At 36.6% G+C, this 20,690-nt stretch overlaps 1 long non-coding RNA gene across 1 annotated transcript in view; it reads left to right on the top strand.

The window, feature by feature from the left end:
* Window positions 1-3,713: 3,713 nt before the first annotated feature.
* Window positions 3,714-20,690, top strand: part of LOC131833084 (uncharacterized) — a 55,959-nt gene continuing 38,982 nt past the window's right edge. The window contains exons 1-2 of the long non-coding RNA XR_009354310.1: window positions 3,714-3,852; window positions 4,475-4,564. This is a non-coding gene — a long non-coding RNA (uncharacterized LOC131833084). The remainder of the gene's footprint in view (window positions 3,853-4,474; window positions 4,565-20,690) is intronic.

The raw sequence follows: 20,690 nt of genomic DNA, 5'->3' as shown, positions 1-20,690 counted from the left end.
CAAGAGATTTTTACATAGTAATAAAATAGGTTTGAGCAGTCATATTTACAAATGACTCTCTTCAAGGCCTGGGATCCATAGCAATTTTTGTAATTTTTCTAAAAAAAAGGCAGCTGAATCCAATATATTCTTACCTTTGCAGAGCAGGTGGGCTAGCTTGGGAGGGAGTCTAGCTGACTACTCTGAAACAGTTAAGTTCTTCTCTACTGGTTTTCATATTCAAATTAACTCTCTTTGGAGGGATTGAGGGTTTCATTTGAGTTAATTTTTTTTTTCAGATATGACACGCTTTGTTACGTAGAAGAATTTATAAGCTAAAGTGCTGTATGTTAATTTGTTGATATACAGATCTTGGGAGTTAGCTCTCCCCGAATGTCAAGAATCACTGTACTACTTAGGACAATTTGGGTTTTTCAGCATCAAGTTGCCAGTTGTTTGAATTTTAGATGGTCTTCTCTTCATGTTTGTTTCCTTACATTTGAGGTTCCCTGAGGTGTGAGTGTCCGCATTAGTTCTGCACATGAGGGAAATGGTACTTGCAGCATGACGGGTACACCGAAACCACAGGCATGGGCTGCATTTCAAAACCCCTTGAGTGGAGCACTGGCTGGAAGCTGGTAAAAAGGGCTGCAAAATATTTGCCAGTAAATCTCAGAGGAACGTCAAATGGAGAACTTGGGTGATCTGGATAATCTTGCAGATTAGTCTAGAAATTCATGTGGTTGGTTAATATTTCCCCAGTGTTTTCAGGCCTGGTGTTATTGAAATGTTGATAATGCACCGTATGTACGCACAGTTTTCTACCAGGACAGGTGAATTGCTGACACAAGGATTTACTCTTCTTTTAATTCTTTTGTGTTCTTTTAGTCTCAGTAGGACATCTGTTAGGTCTCACACTATGGGCCATGGCTTATCTGTATTATTCCTATTTGAAATAATAATTACAAGAACAGTAAGAGTTGCTGGCAGGGAAAGTGAGTTTTTTTTTTTTTCCCAGAGGGTGCTTTGTGGTGTGTACATAATAATATCCAAACCTCCAAAATGGAGCATGAATTTGGAATTCAGTTCCTTGATGTAGGACTTTCCTCCTCTTTAAAACACCTACAAGGTTGCCTGGAAACAATTCGCTCCAACACGTGAATTTTGACATTCCCACAGATGCTCAGCTACCCTGTAGTGTGGCATTATGGAAATCTAATGTGTGAGCTAGCAGTCACTTGCATCTTCCAAAAGTTAATGCCTTTAGTAGGAGCTGTTTTGCTATTAGAGATGGCATTAAGTTATGGGACCAGATTCCACACACCAGTGTCTAATCTATCTTGCAGTTAGGTTTATAGCAACAAGATGGTACTGCCTAGCTATATATGCTAAATTCGTTGCATAGGTGGTGTTACAGTTCTACTCTAAATAAAGCAATCAATCAATATTTCTTCTCTGCTTACACTCCAATCTTCAGAACTGCTTGTTACGCTAGCTAGATGGATTTACTTAGAGCAGTGAAAGACATTCAGCAAGTCCATCCAATTTCTTGATTTATTTGCTATTGATGCATAAAATAAGCTTGTCTGTGAAATAGCCAGGTTGAAATTGCTGTTCTCATGCATTTTCATTGTTATTATTTGGCTAGATTGACTCTTGAGGGTCAAATTAAAACTCATTCATCCAGAGCTACATGAGTGACAATAGATAGCTTCTTCAGTTAAAATCAGTACTAGTCCTGTATTTGAATAAAACTGTTGGAGAATCAAAAATAGGATCTGGCTTTACCAAATATTCTAAAAGCTAGGGAGAAAACATTCACATGAATTGTTCATCTTAGAAACTTGCTTACAATTTAACATCTAGATTTTTGTTATCACTAAAAATGAAAAGGAATAAGCCATAAACCTAAGAACTCAATGGTAGCATGTGTAAAATTTTCTAGCACTAACAATAATAACAATAGTGTGATTTTTATTTTGGATTGCTTTACAGTTGAAGAGAGATATTCATGGGTATTATGTCTACAGACACCATACCTTAAGATACTTTAAAAATATTGTCTGCTTGTTTAAAGACTGGATAATAAAAAAAAAATCCTCAAAGATAGTCATTATGCAGAAGAATCTCACCTGCCTTTCCAACTTTAACAATACAAAAATCTTATCAAAAGAGAAATCATAGATGTCTTATTTTTTATAAAGATTATTTTTGCAAAATATCAAGGTAAAAACATTTTCAAAGAAAACAATATTTAGTCAATGTGCTACTTCTTCCAAAATGTATACTTAAAATCTTTTGACTTTTAATACTTAAAAGATATTTCTTATTGTGTAGAACTTAGAAATAATTCTAGTCAAAGGCCTTCATTGTGGAGATGACGAAATTAAAATATCCAAAAGCAAGTGACTTGCCCAAGGTCACACATTTAGTGTCAGCTGACATTAGAACCTTTGTCTTATTACTCTTACTCCACTATTTGTTTTCATAAGACTCAGTCTCCATAATATAGTCCACAGTTTCTAAAAGGATTTTCTAGTTCATGGCCAGTCTTACATAGTAAAACATTCCCATGCCAAAGATTCCTTATAAATCAGTGCTATCTCTCTTCAATGATAATTCTTGTTCCTTACTCTTCTTTCCCTCTTTTCTTCTCATTACAATATTTTGCATTACTGAACAATATGTTATGCTGGTTACACTATTCAGTTACAAATTCTTTAAAGACAGGGACAATATTTTGGGGAGTTGGCTGAATTAGGTTTTGGATGTATAAAAATTTCTGGAACAGATCTTTAGACTTTCCTAATAACTTTTGGATTAAAGGTGGTCTTATTATGTGCTGCTCTTCTGAAATCTTTTAGACTGGTGTGCCCCAGATTTCCTTAGTACTACTACAGTAGAAGCACACACACATACAAAAAAAGGAAATAATAAATCGACTTAAAAATTTGACTTTTCAAATACTTATGTGTATTTTGCATGCATTAGCTTAAGATATTTTGTTTTTTAGGTTTAAGGAATATGACCCCCAGGAGTAGAAATATTCCCAACTGTCTCCTGGTTCTACTTTGGTACAAGAATTTAAAGACGGAATAAGAAGAAGGCTGTCACTTAAAATAAATGGTTGCATTAGGTAATGAGTTGGGGCTTTTCTGGTTAGAAGCCAAGTGGAAGATGGCATTCTTGGCTTCAAGAAAACTGAGTTAATACTAAGAAGCTTAAGGCTTCTGGTGAATGATAGTACAAAGTTTGATCTGCTTTTTCCTTGTCAGACATGTATAGGCTACAAGTACTTTGTCTAGGGTAAAATAATGACTTGGTAATTAATAGGTCCTTGGATTGTATAGAAAACCCCTCTCCATCTCCATGTGCTGACCAACATGCCTTACTTATCCACAAGAATCAAATGAACTTCATTTAATAGTGATACAGATAGAATTCTAATATTATAGTATTTCTTCACTATTTTGCCATTTCTAAGGCCACTAGAAAGAAAGAGACCAGGTGACAAAGATAACTAACAGGATCCATAAGACTTTTCATTTGGAGTTTTTCTTGTCATTTCTTCCATTTAATGTACATTTTCTTCTTTTGTCTCCAAACACCACTCTTTTGCAAGGTCTGAATCACCCTTATACATGTATTTTCTTGTACTGCTTTACTATTTTCAGAGGGGGGGAAAATCTGTCTTTGTACTTAAATATTTTGGACATTATTATATTTTATCTAGAATTTTTTATTTTACTTCAGAGTTTTGATCAGGAGCTTGAAACATTCTACATTTTCTGTTTCTTTTGGCAATAAAATTAAATCTGGAGTGAAAGAACTGAGTAACCTACAGCATATCCATTTGTCAATGTAACATCCTGAGTAAGTACACTTTAAACTTTTAAGCATATACATTTTTAAAAGATTTCCCTATAAATAGCTAATGGGGAAAATCTTAATGTATGAAAGCTCTGAGTCATCTGTCTCACCCACTGCTACTGTCATGAGAAAAGGAACAGAATTTGTCACCAGGGGTTCATTTCATGGGACATTCCCTTTCTGAATTTGAAGCTGTGTTTCAAACATGTATAGGTACTTTGAGCAATTTTTATCTGAGAAACATGATTCTTTTATTATAATTTAGAAATAGCACTTAAGTAATTAGAATAATAACTTGTCAATAGGCATTATCGTTAAAAATTTTGAGAACTCTGGATATGTGATTTCTGGCCAAACCATTTAACCTTGTGACACAAGTGGCATAGGCCAAGATGGAGGTCATGCTGCTGTCACCCAGGGGGCAGGTAAGGAAGGATGTTCTTTGAGATGCACATGAAGTGAGCTTGAGCAACCACACAAGGTTGTGTAGAATTCCAGTAACTTCACCGAGATGTCTGACTCTGGTGGGTGAGAGAGGCAGGAGAGTGAGAGGGACAAATTTTTGGTCCCACTTTGGCTTTATTTTTGCTTCTGCTAAACTACTGCTCTTCATTCTTTACCTTAGGGCTATTCCCGCATCTCAGTCCTGGTGTTGAGGCAAAGTGAGATCTTCCTTCTTCTCTAGAGCAACATTAATGCAGACTGATCACATACGGTAGGACTTTTCCTAATGGTTTGTGGTTTGCCTTGGTGAGAGGGCTTGTCATCCTACTATCATAGTAAATAACATAACGTTGCATTTTAGGTAGTCCTGACTTTTTATAAGCGAAGTTATTACCTCATTTTACTTTTATATAAACTTAAAAAACTAATGAGTGCATGTGCTAAATTTTTTAAACAGCATGAAAGGCTATACAACAAAAATTATTTTCATACCAGATCCCCAATTGCCCTCATCAGAAATATGTACTGTTTATATATATACACATGTAATCTTCTGTAACATTTTAATACATAGACAAGATTGTGTATATATGTGAACCCCTTTTTGTAAATAAAATAACGCATCTCTGTTTTATCCTTACCCTTTCAACCTACCTGTGCCATTGAATTTGAAGTAAATTTCTTGTAAGCAGTATGTGGTTGGATCACTTTTTGTTTTTTAAACTCAGTCTGCCAATTTCTGCCTTCCAGTTGGCACATTTAAATTCCCCATCCTTAAAGTAATTACTGATACGTGGGAGCTTAAATCCAACATTGTATTATTATTTTTTTCTGTTTATTTCTTCTGTTTCTTGTTCTCTTTTTCTTTCCCTGCTTTTTTTTAAGGACTCTACCTCAATATATTTATAGTATATTGCAGTATATCACAGTGTATTTTCCTAGTGGTTGCTCTGTATATTATGACATACATATATGCTTTTTTGCAGACCACTGATATCAACACTTTACCACTTCACATTAAGCCTCACTGCCACTTACTTCCCTTTACTTCCACAACTTTTAAATATCGTTGTCTTAAGTATTAGATGATGTTATAATTTTTATTTCTACCATAGCATGCATTTTCAAAAACTCATGAGGAGAAGAATAGCCTATTATATTGCTTTCTTTACTATTATTTTCTTCCTTCTTCATGGCATGGGTACATTTTTTTTTTCACTTCATTTCTGTTTGAAGTGAAACAGAAGCTTCCTTTAACCATTTTTGTTAAGGTAGGTCACTGGACTGCAACAGTTCCTGCTGGTGCTGCTTGAAGGGTTGGGGGGAATGTACCCCGGCCGTCGGCTCCTATAATCCTGTAGGTGAGGGAACGGAGTCTCTGGCTATGGGATGGAGAGCCCTTCCTGTGCACTTGCTTGTTGTGGTAAGACCCTCTTTGTAGGTGACCAATGCCCCTACCAGGTCATGTCTCTATGTGGAAGAGGAGTCCGGGGACCCACAGAGAAGCAGAGTTTCTCCTTATGGCCTATTCTTTCCTGGACTTCAGATCCACCCCTTGTGGTGGTGGTTCTGTGGACAGAAATCCCATTAGATTCCATTGTTATTATAACTCCTGGGCCATGTTTTTGTTAGTTTTTGGGGTTGGAAGAGGCCAGGCCTGAATTGCCTTATTGTGTTGGGCAGTAGGTTGTAAGGTGCCCCAACATTATATTGTTTGTTAAGTCTGGCTTTTTCTTTTTTGAATTTTAAAAATTATTTTAAAGGCTTTTATTTATTTGGTAGAAAGAGATAGAAGCAGCACAAGCAAGTGGAGCAGCAGAGAGAGAGGGAGAAGCCGACTCCCCACTAAGCAGAGAGCCCAAGGTAGGGCTTGAACCCAGGACCCTGGGATCATGACCTGAGCCCAAGGCAGCTGCTTAACCGACTGAGCCTCCCAGGTGCCCCTCAGCTAGGTTTACTAGAGAATCATGAATTCTCACTTACTTATGCAGAGAACTCTGCTGTCTCTGGCCCCTAACCTGTAACTCTGCTCTAAGTTTCTTTGTTTCTCTTAAGCCCATCATTGGCTCAGTTGAATAAAAGAGGCTTCTGTTCTCTAGGGCAGATCAAAAGATAGGCAAAGACCCAGGGCAAGGGATATTCCCTTTCACAGTAGCCTCTGTCCTTTGAAGACATGCATTGTTTTAAGTAGCATCTTCTTTACTCCTTTGTGTTAACACTTCTGCAGGTGGAACATTTTTGCTCCATCTTTTGGCCAAAGACTACGATCTCCTTAAAGGTTGAAATCACATCCCTAGCACCAAGCAGAGCGCCAAGCACAGAGAGGGTCTGTAATAAATGTGTGTTAAGTGGAGGAATAAAAGACAGGCTGTTACTATTTCTTCCACTGTGTGAATGGGTTCAGCATGACAATAATAGGTCTGGAGGGACTCTAAAAGGTCAATTAGTTCATTTTTCTGCTTCTGTCCAAGAACACATACCAGATAACTAGGTAGCTAGTCTGATTTTAAGTATATAAAAGGAAAGAAAATTACAGTTTCCTTTGGTAATCCATTCTAGTGTTTAACAACTCTCCTTGTCAGCAAGATTTCCTTTATATCTAGCCTAAAGCTCTCACATTGCATTCTTAAACCTTAGCAGGTAGAAACGTGCAGCCAGGATTTAAATGGTTTTTATTTCTTCAACGACTTTTGAACAAGTATTTAGAGGCCAAATGTTTCCTTTCTATGTTTCAGTTCATAGGCTTTTCTTTATCAGAAGATATATGCACTTACCTGTTCTTGTCACCTAGCTCCAAACTGCCAATGCCTTGATATTAGCTCTTTACTGTGGTATGTTGATTATATTAATGGTTTCAATTTGCACCATCTTTTTTGGTTGAGCCCTCCCACACTGGCTCTGGGCTTAACCATGTGATTTTCTTTGGCCATTGGGACAATAGTCAGCTAAATGTGAGCCAAGACTTGAAAAATTGCTTGCATATCCTCTTTTCTGGTATCTCACAGTGAGAACAGGCCCAGCTTAACTTGCTGGAGAGATAAGACTACCTGGATAGATGAGATAACCTATGTGGAGAAGAGCTGAGTCTTCTGAGGTGAGGCTGTCCAAGAACAGCCACCACTCAGATAACATACCAGCTGAGCACAGATGCACGAGGGAGCTCAGCCAAGATTGACTGAGCCGGGCTCAGATCATCAGAAATAACTGCTCAATGAACTCACATACTCATGATGCATAAGTGGATATTGCCTTAAGCCATTAGTTTCTTTCTTTCTTTCTTTCTTTTCTTTTTTTTTTTTTTTTTAAGATTTTTATTTATTTATTTGAGAGACGGAGAGAGAGCATGAGAGGGGAGAAGGTCAGAGGGAGAAGCAGACTGCCCATGGAGCTGGGAGCCTGACGAGGGACTCGATCTAGGGACTCCAGGATCATGCCCTGAGCTGAAGGCAACTGCTCAACCAACTGAGCCACCCAGGCACCCAAACCATTAATTTCTAAGGTGGTTTGTTTGCAGCAAAAATCGACACTCTCCCTAGGTGTAACTTCCCAGCTCTGGTGGAGCTTTAATCTCAGTAACAGTTTCCCGTTTGCTGCTATGGAAGTAGGTAAGCTTCTCTCTTATTGTCTTAATTTTTCCCTCTGCAGTTTCCTCATTGCTTTACTTCAAGTGATCAAACAGCGCAAACAATGCTGGCCTAATCACTTGGATTCTGAGACTCAGTAATTTGCTGACTGGTGTTGGGGAGGAAAACAAAATTTCTCTATCCTTTAAGTTCTTCTAGCTGGTCTAAGATTTAAGTTGACATGAGACAAATGAACAGGACAAAAATCAAGCAAGTTTAATAGTACACATACTTCTTGAATCCATGGAAGACACCCCAGTAAAATTGGGTAATTCCTCAAAATAGCTGAAACCATCACCTTAAATACCATCTCCAGCTAAAGACAAAAATAAAAAGCTGGGGGGTATAGAGTAAGTTACTGGAGGTTACCAGGAAAAGTACAGTAAACAAAGGAAATGCAGATTTAAGTTTAGGCCTTCTCCTCTGGGAACAGTTTCTAGAAGTTTAGAGTCACCCCCTCTTCCTGACAACCTTATAAGTAGAGACTTCCCAATACATGCAAATATCTCTTACAAAAGGGTAACTTCTACTCAGTTTTCAGAGCTGCTCCTGTGTCTGCAATTTCTTAAAAATATCCAGTTCAGAATAGTCAATATGCCAAAAAGGCATACCTTACAGGGGCAAAATTGGCTTCCCTATGGATGCCAAGGACTGAAATGAGGAACTTAAAGTAATCAAAGAAATGGGCAGTGTGTTTTAAATAGTGAGTTTTAAGATCATTGTAGTACTAAATTACACCCACTTTAAATGTGCTTATGTTATTCTCAGCAGTATTTGTATGCTGCTCATGTTAATTCTCCAATTGTTTCAGAATGACTGTACTAACCCTTCTCAGAAATGACACTGGCATCATCTACTATGAATAGGATACTGCAGCCCAGATACAGATCTCCCATGTTATACAGACATAAATGTATTCTCTCCATCCTGCTCTCAAAATTCTTAATTTTGTTATTCCTTCTTAATCTTCTTCCATTCAAGGTCAAACTTCTCCATTTCCCTACCAACGCTTTACCCTTTCAATTTAACACTTTCTCATCTCCTTTTCATTGACTCTATGCTATACTCAAGATAAAATAATGGTCAGCTACTTGTGAGATCCAGTTGGCTTTTTGTCAGTGCTCATACTTCTTGAACTTTATTGAATATTTAATGTGATTGGATACCTCTGTCTCTTTCTGAACCGTTCACTTGTCTTTGGCTTCTGTGCTAAGACATTTGGCTGTGACTCCTTTAGTAGACCTTTTGTGGCTCTTCTCTCCCACCTGCCTCTAAGTGTAAAATTTCCCTATGGTGAACTCATTGGCTCTCTATCTTCCTTTCTTTATACTTTCTTCTGTAACTACATAGGTAAGCTCTCTATCTCACACCCATTACACTCCAACACTGATAAAACTCAACCTATCACAGTGTGTCCACTCCTGCTTACTATGTCCACTTACTGCTTATATTTAGGTGAGCCGTACAGACCTAGACCACCGTGGAATAAAGAATAAGTTGTTTTTTCTCCTTAATATTCAGTTTGATGTGTCATAGCCAAAATCATTTTGTTTTGAACTATGACATTATAAGGCACGTAAGTTATGTTTTGTTATTTAAACAAATAAGTCATACCATGAAACTGCCAAATTCCAAGGTCTGCAAGTCTTCTCTTTACGGTGAGTGGATGAATCTGCTGTTTCTGGATAGGCTCACATCTACTCCACTTATATTTCAGTTCAGTCAGCTGGGGAAATGTCTCTGACTTCGCTTTGTTTCTTTGTGCAGCACAACAGGGCATGCCAGAGAACTCTGTAGGGAAGGCTCGAAAGTAAATGAATTTTATTCACATACTGAATGGTTTTATTTGGTGTTTCCACTCTGGCTCTTTCATGGAATGTCTCCTTTCTTTTGTTCTGTGTTGTTAATGCATAGCCTCTGAAGCTGAGTGTGCCCTGGAGAGAGATGGGGATGCTCACGGTGACGATTCTTGGCACTGGGGCTTGGAGGAGGTAGAGGGACTACAGAGCCCAAGGAGACAAGTAAGCAGCAAGCTGCTAGCCTCCGAGGGCTACACAGCCTCTCCAGGTCTCTCTGTGTGCCTTCTCACTCTTCAGGGTTTTTCCTAAAGTTCAAAGCTAAGCAGAAAAATCTTGTCCACAGATGAACTTCTAACAGAGCTTTTGTTCTTCTACTGGGTCTCAGCTTCTCCCTTTTTATGTCAACCATTCTGAATCACCGAGTTTTATACAGTGCTGTTGCACATGATTCTGTTTCATCTTCCAGTAAATGTGGAAGGTGGCTAAGACAAGACTCATTCTGTAGCTCTTGAATTCAAGCAATAAAGACTCACGGCAACAACCGCAGAGTAAGCATCAGTGATTCACACTGTGAGATGAAGGGAGCTTGAATTATAGTAGAATAATTAAATACTGATTCCTTCCCATAATGTGATCATGATCGCATCAGTGAACTAACAATGATTCAAGGGCCTTCTAAAAATCACTGTTGGCATTGACTTACATGGTGTAGATATGGCTTCTTTATCAATTTGAAGAACCAGGCTCTTTGTTAGCATGTTTGAAAATGCTGTTACACAGTGTGAACTGTGGACCAGCAATTTCAGCATCACTTTGGACTTGTTAGAAATGCAAAGTCTCAATCCCAGTCCAGGACTAATGAACAAAACTTGCATTTTTAACAGGGTTCTCAGGTGACATGAATGCACTTCTAATTTTGAAAACAATATTTTAAGGTATAAAGTCTATTATTCTAAATTTCACTCATTGATTCTTCAATCTAGTAACGTTTCTTCTCTCCTTTTATGTTTTTTTTTTTTTTTTCTTTCTGAGTCTTTGAGAAAATATCACTTAACCACATACATTTAGTTGAGTTCAGGACTTTTTGGGTCACGCTGATTAGAATGAGTACCTGCCAGACCATGTTGGAAATATCTGAATGCAAACCAATGAGAATCTATTTCTAAATCCTTAGTTGACTATTTGGTAAATCATGACCCCCCCCACACACTCTCTCTCTCTCTATCTATCTCACACACACACACACTCATACACACACACACACACACACACACACACACAGCCATTGGGCACAGGAAAGTCCAGTTTTCTAGTTCTAAGTAAAAGGCTGGTTAAACATTCATTATGTTTGAGGCACACTTTAAATGACACAGTAATTTTGGGAGCCCAAATGGAAGAATAGAGGTGGTTCTTTTTTTAAAAAAATTAATTAATTTATTTATATTTATTTTAAATTTTTTTTTTTTTTTTTAAAGAATAGAAGAGGTTCTACTGAAATTCTATTGCTAGATTACCTGGTTTAGGAAAATTGTTTCCCAACAGGCCATTGTTCTTGCAATGATAACTCATCCAAAGAGAGAAATGTTGGATCAAACTCACAACCAGAACTCAACACAGTTAATTGAAACCCCCAAGAAAAGTCTCAGGATAACCTTTATTTATATAGAAAGAGTAAAACATTATTGATAATCTTTATTTGCCTCCATCTGTGAGAGGGGTGCTTTAGATGGGTTTGAAAATACTAAGTATGTCCAAGATTGTATGAGTTGTGGGTTTTTATACCGACATGGAGGCTGAGATGGAATGAGGTGCCTTTTCCAGGGGAGAAAGGAAAAAGAGTTTACAGTACCCGAATGGCCATCTGTACTGACTCTAGATCCAAATCTCAGAGAGGGAGTGACAACTTCTATTACTTGGGACTGACTGGTCTCCTGACTCCATTTCAGGGACATTGGTTGGAAGTCAAGGACGTTTTAGAAAAATAAGTAGGACCCGTAAACAGAACCCAAGAATACCATATGGAAATTCCTTCAAATTGATCACTTTATATATTCCTTAACTCATTTATGTATTTATTCAGTAGGTAGTTATTAAGGGATTGTTATCTATTTAGCACTATTCTATGTACTGAGTTTATAGCAGTGATCAAAATGGACAAGTGTAATTGCTATCTATGGCTTAACAGCTTTTGGAAGGAAACCATTGGAGGGTTTTGAGTGGAGGTGTGATGTGACTTAGCTTATTGTTTAGGAGTATCCCTCTTGCTGTTCTGTGAAAAGAGATTGCATTTGTTAAATGGAATGGTTTGATGGACTACCGAAGACATCGGTGTAAGTCCTCCTCTATATGTACATCTAGGTTTTTGAATATAAATTTTAAGATCTATTTACTTAAGGTTCCAGAACCATTCACTCATGATAACTCTTTAGATTTAACATCTTCTATTAAAGTTACAGACAATAAAACTTTTCTCCAGAAAGCATTGCTTAAATTTTTTTTTATTTTAAATTTTTTATTTTTTATAAACATATATTTTTATCCCCAGGGGTACAGGTCTGTGAATCACCAGGTTTACACACTTCACAGCACTCACCAAAGCACATACCCTCCCCAATGTCCATAATCCCACCCCCTTCCCCCAAACCCCCTCCCCCCAGCAACCCTCAGTTTGTTTTGTGAGATTAAGAGTCACTTATGGTTTGTCTCCCTCCCAATCCCATCTTGTTTCATTGATTCTTCTCCTACCCACTTAAGCCCCCATGTTGCATCACCACTTCCTCATATCAGGGAGATCATATGATAGTTGTCTTTCTCTGCTTGACTTATTTCGCTAAGCATGATACGCTCTAGTTCTATCCATGTTGTCGCAAATGGCAAGATTTCATTTCTTTTGATGGCTGCATAGTATTCCATTGTGTATATATACCACATCTTCTTGATCCATTCATCTGTTGATGGACATCTAGGTTCTTTCCATAGTTTGGCTATTGTGGATATTGCTGCTATAAACATTCGGGTGCACGTGCCCCTTTGGATCACTACGTTTGTATCTTTAGGGTAAATACCCAATAGTGCAATTGCTGGGTCATAGGGCAGTTCTATTTTCAACATTTTGAGGAACCTCCAGCATTGCTTAAATTTTATTCTAAGTAGTAGATTCCTCTTCAGGTAGGATAGCATCAGGGTGAATGTCTGGTGCAGACTACTGTGAAAAAAAATCTTCCTAAAAATTAGTGTAGCTGCTCAATGTCTCCTGGAACTTCCCATTAGACTTTTGTTAAAAATTCAGGTCTTGATCTCTCCATATATTAACTTGCATGAGATATAGATTTGGGGATTAAGGGAAAAGAAGCTAACATTTCTTGGTAGCCAAATACTTTATGTACATCCTTTCATTTAATCCTCATGCCAGTAATGGACAGTGGGATAGATACTGTTATTCCTGACTCACAGATGTGGAAAATGAGCTCAGAGTGGTTATTTCCCTATGATTCACAGCCTGTTATTGGCAGGAGTAGAACTTGGAAACCAAGTTGTCTTCTTGTGATAGCACTATACTACATCAGCAAAAACCATGAGAGACTGTGGACTCCAAGAAACAAACTGAGGGTTTTAGAGGAGAAGGGGGTGGGAGGGGTGGGTTCACAATGAACTCAGCAAATGAACAGAAATTCCTGGTGGTGGTTCTTAAGGAGGGCACGTATTGTATGGAGCACTGGGTGTTATATGTAAACAATAAATCTTGGAACACTACATCAAAAACTAATGATGTACTGTATGGTGACTAACATAATAAAAACAAAACAAAACAAACAAACAAAAAACTATTGGTATATACCATGGGCACTGCTACTGGGCTACTCACCTTATTACAACATTTCAAATTAACTAAATGTACAGATGGAAGACTGTTGCATCCCTTGTAGCTACCAAATTAAAGACAGTCATCTGTCCTTCTTCTCTAAGATGAAACTTGTATCAAGTTAGGTCCCTTAAATGCGATCTACCTGAAACATATTGGTGTTTAACCTTCTGTAAAAATGGTTGACAAATTTCTAAAACAACATGATTTCACCTTTATCTAAGGTCAACCTAAGAAATTACTTTATGAAGAGTACTTTTAAAAATTTAAAAATCATTTAAAAATTGTTATTGAATACAATGTTTATGTTTATGTATAATCCAGATGCTCCTGATTTTAAAAAGCCTGCATTTGATCCCTCTGATTTTTCTGAATTTGGATTGGTTTGTCTACTTTCCTTATACAATATTTTTCTTCATTTATTATAGAATGAGAATAATGCCACTCATTCTATTTACTTTTTATTTAGCTTTCAGGAAGCTCAGATTATGTTTTTGTAATGTTTTATAATTTTTTAGTTTTTGTTTTCTGACATAATCACCATCATCATCACCACCATTAAGCATTACATTTTTACTTCATATTTTACTATGAACTAACTTTAACCTTATCATGGATTTAACAAAATGAAATTTCTGGACTTGTAGACCTTATTAAACTATGACCAGGTCTCCAAACTTGTCATATGGAAGCTTTCACTCATGTGCAGTTTCCTACTGAAGCATTTCTCAAATGTATAAAAACTGTCCTTAAGGACATCTGGGTGGCTCAGACGGTTAAGCATCTGCCTTTGGCTCAGATCATGATCCCTGAACCTGCTCAGTGGGAAACCTGTTGTCTCTCTCTCTCTCTCTGCTGCTCCCCCTGCTTGTTCTCTCTCTCTGGCAAATTAGTTAATTAAACAAACAAACAAACAAACAAACAAAAAAAAAAAAAAACCCCTCTGTCCTTAAAGGCAGAAAGAATGAATAAGAAGCCCGAAGGGATTTGGGAGTGTATCTCAAATGGCCCACTATAGGCATCATATTCCTTTTTAGATTTATCTCTTCCATAATATCTGCATTTTCTAAAGAGAAAAAAAAAGATTATTTTAAAATCACTTACCAGTCAAAATATTAAACACTTTTTCTTCAAATCTTTGAATAAAATTAATACTCAATGTAGATGTACTGTCTTTATCCTGTGACTTTGATATCCCTTTAATTCTTAATACTAAGTGTGTTACTAAAGAGAAATTTAGAACTGAAGGGAAACTTGGATATGACCTTTCCCAGTCTTTCCTTCATTTTCCATGTTATGCAAGTCAGGTAAAGAAAAGTTCAACCAAGATTACCCAGAATAGAATTTTTTCTGGTCTCCTGCGCTAGGGACTGCCTGTGTACAACTTGCTTCATTCTATGGTCCTGTGTCTTGTTAAATCACACAAGGAGTCTGGATCAGATGATCCCCAGGTTCCTTTCCAGCTCAACTATTTTATTTTTGTATTTCTGAAAGCCATGACCATGCTGGGCTTCAATAACGTAAGTAGAGTTAAAAAAAAAAAAAAAAAGGATGCTAATGGGTACTCTGAAGATGTCCAAAATTATGCACTCTAGACACATGGTCCACATGTGAATATCTCAAAGGATGAGGTAATATTCTTAGATCACGCTGTACACAAATGTGTATAAAAGTTTGCATTTTAACTCAATTTTCTCTTTCCCTTCTTTTCTACTTCAGAATGGGTCACAGAGAAAGACATTGCCAGGGGATACGATTTGTAAATATCAGTTCCTGAAAATACATTCGGGTTTTTGAGCCATTATCCTTCAGGCGGTGCTGTCCAGTAGAACTTCCTGCAGTGAGGTAATGTCCCTTATCTGTCTTGTGCAATAGGGCAGCCACTAGGCTCATGTGACTCTCGAGCACATAGAATATGGCTGGTGCAATCGAAGAACAGAATTTTAAGTTTTATTTAATTTTAATTAATTTAAATTTAAATTTAAATTTCTCATATGGCTATTAGGGACCACTGTACTGTACCTCACGGTATCAGAGTCTGATAGTAGAAGAGAGAGCCAGTTTGAGGAATGAGGTGATCAACTTTACAAAAACACTGATGCAAAGAATAAGATGTTGACACGTAATTTTCTGTTACTTGCAGGATTTTTAGAAACATAAGATTAATCACTATTAGTCATATTAAGAAATATCTCAGAAGAAAAATCCTTTTCTTAAAAAAAAGTTGAGTCATAAAATTAAAGTCCTTAAAGAAAAAAAAAAAGTGAGCGCTACTGCCATCTTGTGGATTCTGGATAACGGGACATGTTCAGCCTCTGAGACTGTGCTTATTAATAAGCTGTGAGGTTGAGGCCAAGCTCACAATAGCCTTTCAATTACATCTTTTGAATGTGGGAGGATGAATTATAGTCACAGAGCCTCAAAGAATACCCACATGACAAAAATCAATTTTATAAAAAATAAATCATCTTGTAGCCTTGAATGATTGATATAGAGTGAGCAACTACCTGAATTCAGTAACAATGAGACTGAGCAAAACGAAAGTTGGCTCCTATTTTGCTCCATCTCCACAACAATAAACCGTTAAAACAGTTACCCAATGTCCTATTTTACCTCTTTAAAGTATCATGACAAAGGATAGACGAGAAAGTATTCAGAAAGTTTTCCGGATTCTTGAATCCAAATAAAACTGAGTTTTTCTGTACCTTGTTTTCATTTTCCAAGCTTTTATTTAAATTCCAGTGTAGTTAACATACAGTGTAGTATTAGTTGCAAGAGTAGAATTTACTGATTCATCCGTTGCATGTAACACCCAGTGCTCATCACGGCGAGTGCCGGCCTTAATTCCCATCCCTTATCTACCCCGTCCTCCGCTCTTACCTCCCCTCTGACAACCCTCAGTTTGTTCTCTATAGTTAAGAATCCATTTTATGATTTGCCTCTCACTTTTTGTCTTGCCTATGTTCATGTTTCATTTCTTAAATTCCACATATGAGTGGAATCATATGGTGTTTGTCTTATGTACCTCTTTATTTTAAATTTCTGAAAAAGTTTCTGATTGTCCACACACCTGCAATAATTCATTTTCCTTTCTCTCATTCCTATTCCTCTCATAAGATTGTAGGACCCTTTAGGGTAGAAATTATGCCCTTGGTAACATGGTGCTGGTCAAACATTAATTATAATTTATATATATTAATTGATTCATCTTCTGGATCTCTTCCTACTAAGGCTTTCACAAATACCCCTGGTAGAACTAAGGAAATGGAGATTGCATTTAATCTAGACAATGCTCATCTGATAAAGTAAAAAGGTAACACAAATAATTTTATACATAGGGCAGGGGTGAGAAGGGCAGGGATCTATAATTATGACAGGGTGTAGGGAAGAAGAGATGATTATATATATTTTATTACTTCCCATTTAGCTCTGAAATGCTGTTGATTGATATTTGAGACATTTCCTAAATATAGTGCCAATAAGCAACTTTAGATTTTTTTTTCTTGGCAATATCAAAGTAAAGTAACCATTGTGTTAGGTATTCTATAATTCTGAATTTGAGGGAACGGAAAAAGAGGAAAAGAAGTTGTAATTAATGGGAAACCTTGAATTCAGAATTCTGTAAATTTAATCTAGAAAGTAGTAATCATATACACTGGTACATACAAGAGGCAGAGATTGAAGAGAAGAGAGTAGGGACGTCAGGACCTCAAGCATCAAAAGAGTGTTTGTCTCCAAAAGACAATTCACTGGTACCATGAAGTGGAAAGGTGAGACACATATCCTATTCTGTAGAAAGAAATAGGATTTTGAACATATTGTGATAAACAAAGAGTGCATTGCGTGCTGTAGAAGATAAAAATATTGAGTCTGAGGCAGTAAATGCTAATCCATGGATTAGGAACAATAACAAAAGCTCGAATAAGAGACCTGGTCATTTAGGTACACCAGTGGGATCAGGAGAGGAAAAGAGCTTCCTGGATCATTGACTTAAAAAGAGAGTAGAAGGTCTAACTTTCAGTGGGATAGGGAAGAATAGGACAACATATAGGTATAAGAGAAGCTCTCTGAGAATTAAGAGACATGTCTAGTATAATTCCCCAGGAATAGAAAAGACAGCAATATCAAAGATATTAAAGCTGACAATAATAAAGATGAACATATGAAAACTAGGAGCATATTAAATGAAAGACAGTGCTTCCCTTGCCTAATTTCTTTCTTCAGGAATAAATTTATTGGCCAAATGTAGGTCAATGAAATAGCAGTAGAAGATTTTGAAGGTTCATATCCTAGAAACTTCGGAGGAACATAACTTATCCTGAGAGACAGTCATGAAAGAAGACTCAAATGTTAGTATGCATAAATTCATTTTTTTCTTCTGCTGGAATTTAAGTAAAAATGTTAAAAGGTAATGAGGAGAATTTATATCACATAAGTTTAAAATTAAAAAAAAAAAGATCTACTTCCATTTGTGGCAGTATGGTAAACTAGGCAATCTAAAAACTTGCCAGCAACTAACATCTAGGAATGTGGGATGAAATATAATAAAAATTAATTGAAGTGTAGAGCTGAACTGCAAAGGGAGCATGATATAGGAGACAACAGGAAGAGTAAAATGAAAATCACCATTGTAAGTGTGTGAGCTAAAACTGTACAACCCCAGAGTTTTTGACAGTCATGGAAACACTCAGAGAAGGAGAGGTTTAGAAGAAAGAGTTGGAGGTTGATACAGCTTACAGCTTTCTAAAGTCAACTTCCAGAGGCACAATGTGCAGTGAAAGGGCAGCTTAGAAAGTTTCTGCATACCATCTGGGAAAGATGACAAAATGATTGCGTGTCTTCGCTTAGATTCTGAGAATTGATAAATACAGACATAGTCTCAACTTAACTTGGTGACTGAATTTATTTGTCTGAATTGCCTGGAAATTCTTAAACTGAGAAATTAACATAAAATGGTTCTAGACTAGTGATAGCCCAAAGGCTCCTAGCAGGAAAAAAAAAATCACTAGGAATACCTTTGTAATGTGGATTATAAGAGGTTTTATTGCTGAAGGCCCCATCTGCCAAATAATAAACTCACATACAATGATCCAATGGTCCACAATGGGTGAAAGTCAGCATATAAGATAAACAAGAATATTAAACATTAAAAGCTTAAAATAATAGGGTGGCAACATGCAATATGATGAAATATAAAGTAAATATATTTAGTGGGTATAAAGAATGGTCCTGCTAGAAAAGGGAACTAATAGAGTCTCGTGAAATTAAAAATATAATCTTTGAACTGAAGAACCTAGTAGACAGGTTAAACAGCTGAACATAGGATTAGTGAAGTAAAAGATATATTCGAAGGAACTGTGCAATGTTCAGCACAGAGATAAAAATGTGGAACTATGAAGAGAAGAGAAGAGAAGAGACATGGAGATCAGAATGACAAGTTTCAACATAATAAGTAGCAGATGTGGAAAGACAAACTAGTAAGAATGGGGGAGAGGTAATGTTCAAAGGAAGGTTTTCCAGAATCTCTAAAAGGCATACTTTTTAGATTCAATGACCACAATGAATTCATGGCAGAATAAAGGAAATTTCAGATCTAGAAATATTTAATGAAAAAGCCAGCACACCAAAATATAATACCTTCAAATTAGTAACAACTAGATTGTCTGCATACTTTCCAGTCTCAACAAAAGTAAGGAGGATACAAACAATGGAGATTTCAAAGAGTTTTGAGAAATGATATTACACTATATTTCTATACCCAGCTCAATTATGATTTAAGCATGAGTGTTAGATAAAGACATTTTGGACAAAAGAATTGGGAAAATTTACTACTCATGGACTGAAACTGAAAGAATGATCAAAAGATGAACTATGGAAAGAATGACAAATTCACTCTTGTGTGGGATACAAGAAGCGTTGATAAATCAGCATAATGTAAACGTGTGGGAAATCTAAATATGGGGATGATGATGATGATGGTTGATTTGCTGGGTTTAATCATGAAGTTTAACTAAAAATACAGAGCAACAATGACAAGATCAAAGGGATAGGGTTAATGTTAAAACTTCTGCTGGGGTCTTGCATTGTGAGGAGTATAGAAAAACTAACTTTAGACTTTATTATGTTTATTCATTTAACCCATTTTATTATGAATATTAAAGTTTTAAGAGCTAATAATAGAAAAGAAATAGATGTGCATATACATATTTGCATAAATAACCATTTTTTTCCCTAAAGATTTGAAAGTTACTCCTGTAACAGAACAAACTGATATCACACAGAAATTTAAGGACATGATGGATATCCTGCATTTCATTTATACAGTCATTATTTTGTTTTTGTTTTTTTTTTGTACTTCTTAAAAAGTGGAAACTTTCCCCTGTTTTTCCAAATAACGTTATCATGTATAGTAATGATTCCTTAACATCTCTTGATACTCATTTTGCTTACTTGTCACAAAAGGTCCTTTAGAGTTGATCCCCCCCAATAGAATCCAATGTTGTTTTTCTTCGTGACTCTGTTGTGTTAATTTGGTATCAAAAAGATGTTCTTTTTCCCACCAACTCTTTAATGTTACCAACAATTGATAAATTTGTTTTGAATCAATTAAAGTTGTAAAGGGATGATTTCCTAATCTCATTCCTTCTAAATATATTATCTGGCATTCTTCTCTCAAATAGTCTTCTTTGTTTCATCAGTTGAGACTATTTTGTTAGCCTAAAGTAAAATTCTTGCTTGAAAGGCAGAGTAAATGCTTAGTTTCTTCCCTTTCTTCAGCACTTTTCAAAGGAAGAAGCTGCTTGAAGAGTGGCCTCAATGGGTAACAAATGTTTTTTTTGTTTTGTTTTGTTTTGTTTTTAGCTTTGGTTTTCTCTTTTTTTAGAGTTGTTATAGACACATGGATTTTCATCGACGCCAAGTGCTTCAATCAACTACACTCATTATTCTTTTTGATGCTCCAATTGACATAATTCTGGCCACTGAAGAGCCCCTTCAAGTTGGCTCCTGTGTCCTTCTGACAGACCCCATTAATCTTGAAAATGTTTTTGCTTTTTGCAAGCACAAGATATTCCAGGCGCATATTGTACCCTCTTTACTCTTACCTGCACTCAG

Source organism: Mustela lutreola, chromosome 6 (genome assembly GCF_030435805.1).
Source record: "Mustela lutreola isolate mMusLut2 chromosome 6, mMusLut2.pri, whole genome shotgun sequence".
NCBI classification, from domain to species: Eukaryota; Metazoa; Chordata; class Mammalia; order Carnivora; family Mustelidae; genus Mustela; species Mustela lutreola.
This window is presented reverse-complemented; position numbering and strand designations above follow the sequence as displayed.